The following is a 9,707-nucleotide window of genomic DNA, read 5'->3' on the forward strand; positions in this document are numbered from 1 at the left end:
TTAGGATATAATTTGATATTTTTCTGAGATGGCAAATATATGGCAGAGTATTCCTGGGAGCAAGCAGAGGGATGTCTGGTGGCAAAGGTCAGAGGCTAGGGAGCAAGACTTCCAGTCACAAGATGGCAACCAGGGGGCAAGGAACCTGTCGGGCCGTGGCTACCCATGCAGCGCTCAACAGCCTGCCAGAACTCGGCTAGCGGCCCTCCACCCAAAATAATTCCCTGCCCCCGTTTCAAGATGGTGGGAGGGAAGACTCCAGGTTCTAATTGCAAAGGGTGTGAGAGTACGAGTGTGTGTGTGCGCACCTGTATGTGTACATGCGTGCATGGTCATGTTTTTCCCCTGCCTCAGGTTACATGTTATAGAAACACAAAGTTCAGCCACTGGGAATATTCCCTGTGACACTACTGGGTAACATTTGACCTATGCTTAAGGTTTTGTAAAAACAAGTTTTGTATAAAACAAATGTTTTCACAATGAAGCATTCCTATGCTGCGTCTCCAGCCAGACACCAGAGCCTCAGTATGGGGAAAGCAACTAAAGTCAGTGAAGCTAAGTCTTTTCCAGTGTTGACAGGGAAAGGGATGCAAAAGCAAAGTGCAACCCAGTGCTAAACATATGTTGAAGTGTGAGGATTTTCAGTCACTTCAGGAGTTTGCTTTGGAGCAGAGATTCTCACCTAGGGTATGTGAGATCCTTGTAAGGGTCCTGCACAATATTAGCAGTGTTAGTTAGGTGTGCCACCACCCACATGAGTCTCAACATAAACCCAGAGACTTCACATGGGAATCCATAGGGAATGGTTCTGACCTGTTAGGCTTTCTGAGTTCTTTGCAACAGAAGAATGGCTCTGTCATGTTTTATATGCCCCAAAAATGGGTATAAGTTAAGATCTGGCATTTTTTGAGGGGTGCTCTGAGTGAGTTGAATGAGTGGGGCCTTGAGTCTAAAAAGGTTGAGAACCACTGTCTTAGAGAAATATATATATATTTTTTACTTGGAAGTTATAGTTAAGATTCTCAAAGCATTGTAAGGAATCCAGAACTCTTCTCATTAAGCTGAATTGCAGCTCTATGTGCAAATCCCCTTAGCAACTTAGGCTACCTCCTTCTGTGCATCTGTAAGGCCCGTCTCTCCAGCAAGGCATTATCTATGTGCTCTGGTAAGGGACGTTTTTATACTGGAGGGAGTCTAGCTGCCTGATTCTCAGGAAAGGATGACTCAGCTGAGGCAGCCACTAGCAAAGAAAAAGGGCTTAATGTGGTAATACTCCAAGGCTAGCAAAGCAGCCAGAATCCAGGATAAACAAATGCAGAGCGGGCACTCTGTGCCTGGAGTGGAGGCAGTTTGGCAGCGAGTGCAGTACACATGATGGGACCTTGATACCGCGGGGTGGGGGTGAGGGAAAGAAAATGAGGGAGGGCAGAAGCAGAGAGTTGAAACAAGCCAGCTCATGCTGAGGCCATGTCTGCTTGTGAAGGTATTTCAAACTGAAGGACAAAGCTGTAACACGGTGATGCAGGAGCAAGGGGGGGGGTGCATTGTGGAGGGGGACAAACAGTTCACAGAAGAGAGAAATCTAGGTTTGAATCTAACAAGCATAGCTGCGTGGCTTGTGACCTATCTGGGGCTAGGGCAGTCTCTCACTGTGTTATGCCCACGCACAGGGGTGTCCTGATCTGGACTGGAGCCTTTAGACACTGGCCTAGTACAAATATTAATAGATCTGCTGAATCCAGTCACGCGCTGCCAACCCAGCCCTGCTACCATGGCAGCCCAAGTGCTCTGCTCTGCTCTGCTCTCCACCCTAGGGTTCTAAAGGAACTGGCCGAGGTCATTGCAAGTCCCCTGGCACGGCTTTACGAGCACTCGTGGTGCTCTGGTGAGATGCCGGAGGACTGGAAGAGGGCCAACGTGGTCCCCATCTTCAAAAAAGGCAGGAAGGAGGACCCGGGAAACTATAGGCCGGTTAGTCTCACCTCAATCCTAGGCAAGCTGTTTGAGAAAATTATGCTGGCACACATCCAGGAGGGGCCAGCAGGGGACTGTATGCTTAGGGGCAACCAACATGGGTTCATCAGTGGCAGGTCCTGTCAGACCAACCAGGTGGCCTTTTACAATCAGATCACCAGATCATTAGATGCAGGGGTAGCAGTGGACGTAGTCTTCCTGGACTTCTGGAAGGCTTTTGACACCGTCTCTCACCCCGTTCTCATTAAGAAACTGGGGGGCTGTGGTGTAGACACCCACACAGTCAAATGGGTCACCAACTGGCTGGAGGGCCGCACCCAGAGGGTGGTGGTGGATGGGTCCTTCTCAGCCTGGAGGGATGTGGGCAGTGGGGTCCCCCAGGGCTCGGTCCTCGGGCCCGCACTGTTCAACATCTTCATCAGCGATTTGGATGAGGGGGTAAAAAGCACCCTGTTCAAATTTGCTGATGACACTAAGATGTGGGGGGATGTGGGCACACTGGAAGAATGCAACAAGCTACAATCAGACCTCGACAGGTTACAAGGGTGGGCGGACAAGAATAGGATGGGTTTCAACACAGACAAGTGCAAGGTGATGCACCTCAGGAGGAACAACCGGCACCATACCTACAGGTTAGGGAACTCCCCTCTTGTCAGCACGGAGGCGGAAAAGGATCTTGGGGTCATCATTGACTCCAAGATGAACATGGGCCGGCAGTGTGGGGATGCAGTCAGGAAGGCCAACCGTACCTTGTCATGCATCCACAGATGCATCTCAAGCAGGTGCAAGGAGGTGATCCTCCCCCTCTATGCGGCACTGGTCAGGCCGCAGCTGGAGTATTGCGTCCAGTTCTGGGCGCCACACTTCAAGAGGGATGTGGACAACATGGAGAGGGTCCAGAGGAGGGCCACTCATATGATCAGGGGACAACAGGGCAGGCCCTATGAGGAGAGGCTGCGGGACCTGAACCTGTTCAGCCTCCAAAAGAGAAGGCTGAGGGGGGATCTTGTGGCCTGTTATAAACTAGTCAGGGGGGACCAGCAGGCATTGGGGGAGTCACTGTTCCCCTCAACACCGCCAGGAGTGACCAGGAATAATGGTCACAAGCTGGCAGAGGGTAGGTTTAGGTTAGATATCAGGAGGCACTACTTCACAGTCAGGGCGGCTAGGATCTGAAACCAACTTCCAAGAGAAGTGGTGCAGGCTCCCACCCTGGGGGTCTTTAAGAGGAGGCTAGATGTACATCTTGCTGGGGTCGTTTGACCCCAGTACTCTTTCCTGCCATGGCAGGGGGTCAGACTAAATGATCTGCTCAGGTCCCTTCCGACCCTAGAAACTATGAAACTATAAGGGGACCTATTTCAAGGACAAAGCAGAAGCAAGAACCAACCGCCTCCCCCTGCAATGAGGCCTCTCCTGCTTCAACGCTTGCCTTTGCACTACAAAGTTTGATGCTAGAATCCTGAATGTCACTACTTGTGTTGACTTGACAACACAAGTGTTGACAGGTCAACGCTTGGGATCTCAGTATCATGCTATCAGGCAGGAGGGCGTGTCACAAAATTATACACACACAAACTGCACGTACGACACTATGGGTCCACATATACACACACGCAATTCAGTGGCTGTGTGTGTTAACACTAGGGGGCACCTGGGGGTAATTGGGGTGCTTGGTGACTAGAGGGCACGTGGGACCCTGGGCAGAGGAGGCGGTGGAGACAGGACCAGGAGAGCCAGCTGTGGAGTCGAGAGAGCAGAGGTGGAGGTAGGAAGATGGGGAAGGGGGGCGGGGCAGAGCTGGCAGAGAAGCTGGAGAGGTGGTGGGGAAAGCCAAGGTAGAGAGCCAGGAGATGGAGGCAGATAAAAGCTGGGGAAAGAAAACTGAAGTGTGGGAGGTGGAGGTGGTGGACCAGTGGTGAGCTGCGGGAGCAGGAAGCCGGCAGAGAAGCTGGGAGGTCGTGAGAGTTTGAGGTGATGGAGCAGAGCCAGGAGATCAGGAGAGGTGGAGGTGATGGAGCAGCTGGTGAGCCAGGAGATGGAGAAGCTGGGGGCTGCAGGGGGCAGAGAGAGAGAGAAGCTGGGAGGTGGTGAGGGTTGGAGCTGGGAGGCAGAGAGAGAAGCCCGGAGGCAGGTCACGGTTGCAGAGAGCTGGGAGGCAGAGTGCAGAACTGGGGCTGAAGCTGGGAGGCAGGCCGGGGTTGCAGAGGGCAGAACCAGGGCTGGAGCCAGGAGGCAGGTCAGGGTTAGAGAGAGAGCTGGGAAGTAAAGGGCAGAACTGGATATGAAGCCTGGAGGCAGTGGGGGTGAGAGAGAGATTGGAGTAGGGCCAGGACCGCAGTAAGACTAAACCGAACTCGGGGCTCCAAATAACAGCTTTATTAGACAGGCAACACACTATACAGCCCACAGAGTTATTGGTTCTCTGTCTCTCATAATGTTAGCAGGAGGAAAAAGGCTTAGTAGAGGGACTGAGGTCAAGGTGCGCAGAGACGGAACTCGGGTCTCTTGCTTGGAGGATCCTCAACGGCCAGACGGGATCTTCTCCAGCAAGGTGTTGGCCAGAGGGGTTGCTGGCAGTGCCTCTGGGTGGACAGGCAGCGTGGCGTAGTGCTGGTCCAGATGTAGAGGGCGTCCCAAGGAGGTCACAGTCTACCATCCCTTTTATAGGAGTGGGCTATCTGTGACTCCAATGGGAAGAGCATGCCCAGGCAAGGGCCAGTCCTGGTCCAATGAGGTCAGGCAGTTCCAGGTGTCTTCGTTGTCTGGTGGAGTACAATGGTGGAGTTGCTGGTGTCTATTCTGTTTTTTGTTTCCGTGTTGCTGGTTTCTTGGAGGATCTTTATCTATGAAATACTGGGTTTTGTCTGTGGTTTCAGGGAGAGTCCATGCAAGGCAGTGGTCTGGTTGTTAAGTTGATAGTCTGGTTGTTAAGTGGATGGTCCAGCCATTCAGCAAGAGCTATTTTCAGGCCTGCTACCATTCTTTCTCAAGCACCTTCACTCACTCTCATTCATTCAGGAACCAATTTACATAGGAGGGCTAGGTATGAGTCACAGTTACAACACAATTACAAAAGGGTATGCCTGGGCAGGGGACATGAAATGGAGACTTGACATTACAAGATGGAAACTTGACATTACAAAATGGAGGTTTGACATTACTTTGTATGATTTAGGCCTTTTCCTGTAAGTTAACTAATATCAATGTAAAACAGTAACAATCAATACAAAAATATCAGAATACTATTTACAGTTAAAGAGGGGCTTGTCACAATAATGGACTACAAGAACTTAGCTTAACTATGACTACTTATAACTACTTATAAGGAATAGGGAGGGCAGAGAAAGAGTCAGAAATGGTTGGGGAAGGGGAGGGAATTGTTTTTTAAATAAAAAAAAGAAAGAAAAAGTAGGGGGTTTGCTACATTTGAAGATCATTTATGCATAGGCCCGGGCTTCAAGGCCCAGGAAGGTCCTTCAGTTCTGTGTTCCTGTGCCCATGACAGAGCTCCCAGCATCTCTTCAACACAGTCACTTTGTCTTTTTACACACCCATCTACTTTCCAGTCATGTAACATGGCCATCTCTGCAAAGCTGAGAACGTGCCTGGCCAACTTCTGGGTGGCTGAGGATGACAGGCCTCCCACTAGCACAGGAAGCACGCTGCATGGGTCACCTGCTGTAGCGTGATGTATCCTCTTCTACTACCTCACACTAGCATGCCTGCCCCGTTCACATTCCACCACATGGCACCTCCTGCGTGCCTCTCTCCTACTGTGCTCATGCCACATGCAGACACTGAGCAGCTGGAGAAGTGGGGGAATTTGAATCAGCACTGGGAGCCCAGTGCTGAAGCTCAACTCCTCGGGGGCTACTTGTGGCCTATGGCCTGTCAGTTGGCAAGCCCTGGCCTAAAACATCATTAGGAGTCTTCATCCTATTACTCCCAATTCAGCCCGAGGAAGGCAATCAGGAATGTTTATGCTATTGACCCCTTTCCTAGTGTCTGTACTTAGCCAGAGCAAGGGATAAGGACTGGCTTCCCATAGCAATGTAGTTTGTGGCTAAGTAAAGACAGTCAAAAAGCTCAAGCCTGAATTGATTCAGTCTTTGCAGGTTAGTCTAAGCTGCAAAGCTTGAACCAGTAAGCAAACAAACAGACATTCACTTTTGATTCAGAAAATGCAGCCACATGCCTGCAGCGGCTCAAACCAGTAGCTGGGGGGGGGGCACTAGAGCATGGGTTGTGTATTTGTTTCCTTTTCCTGTTGCTCCTGAGGTCTCTAGGATTTGCAGTCCACAATGACAATAGCAAGACTCTGCAGGGTTGTTCATCACTACTTCTTCCTGCTTCTAGGTGCCTCTGGGATTTGTAGTCCACAGTCCAGCACTAAACAAGCAGGACAGGGCATCTCCGTACTTGGGGGAAGGGGGGTTTTTAACCCCTCCCTGGTCCCAAACCCCAGCTGAGGTCTGCCGGGGGGGAGGGGAGGGGTAGTGAGCCAGAGGGGTGGGGCCAGCTCTGCTCACTTGGAGACAGCCTAGCTCAGGGCTATAAAATTCTGGGATGCTGGGAGACTCTAATGTAACTTGAACCAGGAAGGGGTCTAGGAGAGAAGTTTCATAAACCAGTTTGACCTAAATCAGTTAAATCTGATACAACATTCTACCATGTTTATTTTAAACCAGTTTCAGCTATTTTGCAACTGGTTTATGTGCACTGAACTTCTGTTCTGTTACAGGTTTAAAAGAGTTTCCGACGCACAAATTGGTTTAAATGATAACTTTTCTCCTTAGCCTATATGTCCTGTTTAGATGAAGTCTCCTCAGAATGGGTACAGGAGGCCTTGGGGGGAGGGCACAGGAGGTGTTATTGAGAGGTAAGGAGCAGCTGGGTTCTTGGGGTTTGTATGCAACAAATACCCCAAGTGCAGTGCTAGGGGAAGTGTTGTGTTGCGAAGGTGCCATCCACTGACAGAAACATAAACCAGAGGTGTTATTTATGGTCATGAAGAGACTCCCCTGCTATGTTTGATAGGACTGGGTAGAGGGTCTCAGCAGCCTGGGTAACGTTGTCCTGCTTTCCCAAGCCCTTTGCAGCCTTAACTGGATACAGCATGCCTTTTTTCTGCTCCTTGAGCATTGCTTAGTGTTGCAGTCATGGTTAAACAGCTGCCTCCTTCCACCCAGAGGCTGCTGCATTCCTGTGCTTCTTCCCCTGCTGGCTTCTCTTCTGCTGGTGCTTACAAGCTTTTTGTTTTTCTTTTCTCCCCCCGTGGAGTTTTGGTTGGAGACAAGCAAGTTGCCTGTATTTCTGACAGCGCCAGCTGGTTCTCATCTGGGGTTCATTTTGTTTCTGCAGCTAATAACATTCAGTCAGCCTTGTGCTGACCTAGTATTTCTCCTTTCCAAGATGTTAGGACTCTCTGCTGTAGCTGGATGTCAGCACCTGAGAATAAAGAGCCTGGAAATGCCTCTTTGAAGTACTGGTGCTTTAATTTACTTAAGAGAACCCTGTCCTCAGTCCTCTTGGCACACTGCAAGCTGACATTGTTGAGATACGTCACCAAGCAGCATAGTCCCAGAACACCAGGAAACTTGGCTGTTTAAAAACTAGTGACTGATCATTGATGTTGATGTGACTCGATTCATTAACAGGCTCAGGGAGGAGGAATGAGTAGGGGTGCGGCTCGGCCCCTTGAGGAGGCCTTGACCTCATTCTGCATGTGTCTGGCTCTTTCCTTGGCAAACAGTGTGCTGTTTACGCTCTGTGCAGCACGGGTTGCCTTGCACAAGGCCGTAGTTGTAGTGCTGTTATTGCAATTTTGATAATTTGCCTTCCATTTCCATGTATACTACAGGAGCCATTAAGTAGGCACAGAAATCATTTTGTTGCCAGTTAATTTTAGCTACCTGCTACCCAGACTGGACTTGAGTCGGGTAGCCGACTGCATGGTCATGAACCGGGGATCCCCCAGGCTCTGCTCTGAGCTGTAAGGAGGAAGACTGCAAATAATTGTGTCAGAAAGTCCCACCCTGTTCGGGGAAAGCTTTGCTAAGTATAGAAGGGAAAAGCATCACCCGCTGGATCACCGACTTAATTTCCTGCAGCACTCAGGTGGCTGGAGGTCTGCACCAGCCCTGAGCTCGTGCAACTTGCCAGGATCACAGTCCATGGCTGCTGAGTGCCCCAGCACCCTAAAAGGATAGTGCATTTGTTAAGAAGAATATTAGCCCCAAGGGATTTTGGTAACGTTTCTAAGAGCATTACATTACTTAACTTTAACTATCAGTGTAGCTTGGAATAAGGTAGCATTGCTTCAAAAGTCTGAGAGTCCTTTAGAGGTGCTCCCTGTGTCTTTTGCTGTGGAAACCATCACAAACGAGTCCAAGAATCAGTATATGTGTAACTAGAGCTGGCCTATTGGTCATACATAGCTGTGTTTACTTAGTCATGACCCTCACGACCCTTCACAATGCAGCGTTCCTACTCTATGTCTGCAGCCTCAGGAATAGAAAAATTTACGTCGTTTGTGTTGTGTAGGAGGCCAAGCATGCAACTGTTGGTGACAAAGATGATGAGGACTTTTTTTCATTAGTTATAAGGTTTCAACCACAACTGGACTTGGTTGGAAGATAAAGCTAGAAGCCATATCCCTCTCTCCAATGTTTGGTAAAGCTTCATGTGATTGGCTGCCTGCTTCCTGGGGAGGGCAGCCAATTAGGGCTTTTGTAGGGGGGGAGCTAAAGCTCTTCATGGCATCATTTTAGCAGGCAGGGCTGGGGAGCAGAAAGCCCAGAAGCTGCGTTTGCCCCAATTTCCTAGCTTCCCTAGTCTGGGAAAGGGCAACCAACTGCAGCTGCCTGCCCTAGGGGAGAGGGTTTCTGGGATGAAGGTGGGGAGGACCAGAACCGTGGGGGGGGGCTGGATTAATTGGAGGTGGGGGTAGCAGAATCAGTTGCTAGGCAGGGGATTGATAGACACGGGATGAAAGCCGCTGCCACGAGGCCCAAATGACCTCGCTCAATGTGGGAGAGTGGGCAGCATTCCTTTTTTCCCTTGCCCACCCTGAAGCTCAAAAATCGGTATAGACCAAAGAGACCATGAAGGAATCTCATGATTTTTGAATCTGAGAGATTGGGGTGAGAGAAGTCCTAAATCAGGAATACAGTGGAGCAGAGGACGGCTGCAGAGGTCTTGCAGAACTGACTAGGAAAGGGCAACTTTGGGCACTGGACTCTGGCTCAGCTGTCTGTTTGGTGATGAGAACGGTTAAAAAGCCTGGGGAAAATGGACATGATCCAAGCTTGATGAAACATTTGTGTTCCAGTTCTAGCTCCAGCTTGAAAACAGAGGTAGTGTTGCTAATATAGCCATGCCAGAAAACACAGGTGCCATTCAAGATGCTGCTATGATTTCTCTTAAGGTGTTATCCAGTGAGAACTATCCCAGGCTTAACTTGTAGTATGTTGTATATCTGTGTATTTTAATGCCCCTTTATACCCAGGGGAAGGATATGTGGCTTGTAGGGACTGGATAGGGTTTGGTAGTGTGTCGGATTTGGGTAATATTCCTTTAAAAAATATGGTGAGCCCTCTCATGGCACTTGGTGTTTTATGTGAAGATGCCCTAGAAAAAATCCCAAGCAGCACAGTGTAACTGCGTAGCACAGTGTGTATGGAGTTAGGCCTGGCACATTCTCCACCATTTGCAAACAGTTATTTAAAACT

Source organism: Crocodylus siamensis, chromosome 8, assembly GCF_052110815.1.
Source record: "Crocodylus siamensis isolate JL-2025a chromosome 8, ASM5211081v1, whole genome shotgun sequence".
Classification (NCBI taxonomy): Eukaryota; Metazoa; Chordata; order Crocodylia; family Crocodylidae; genus Crocodylus; species Crocodylus siamensis.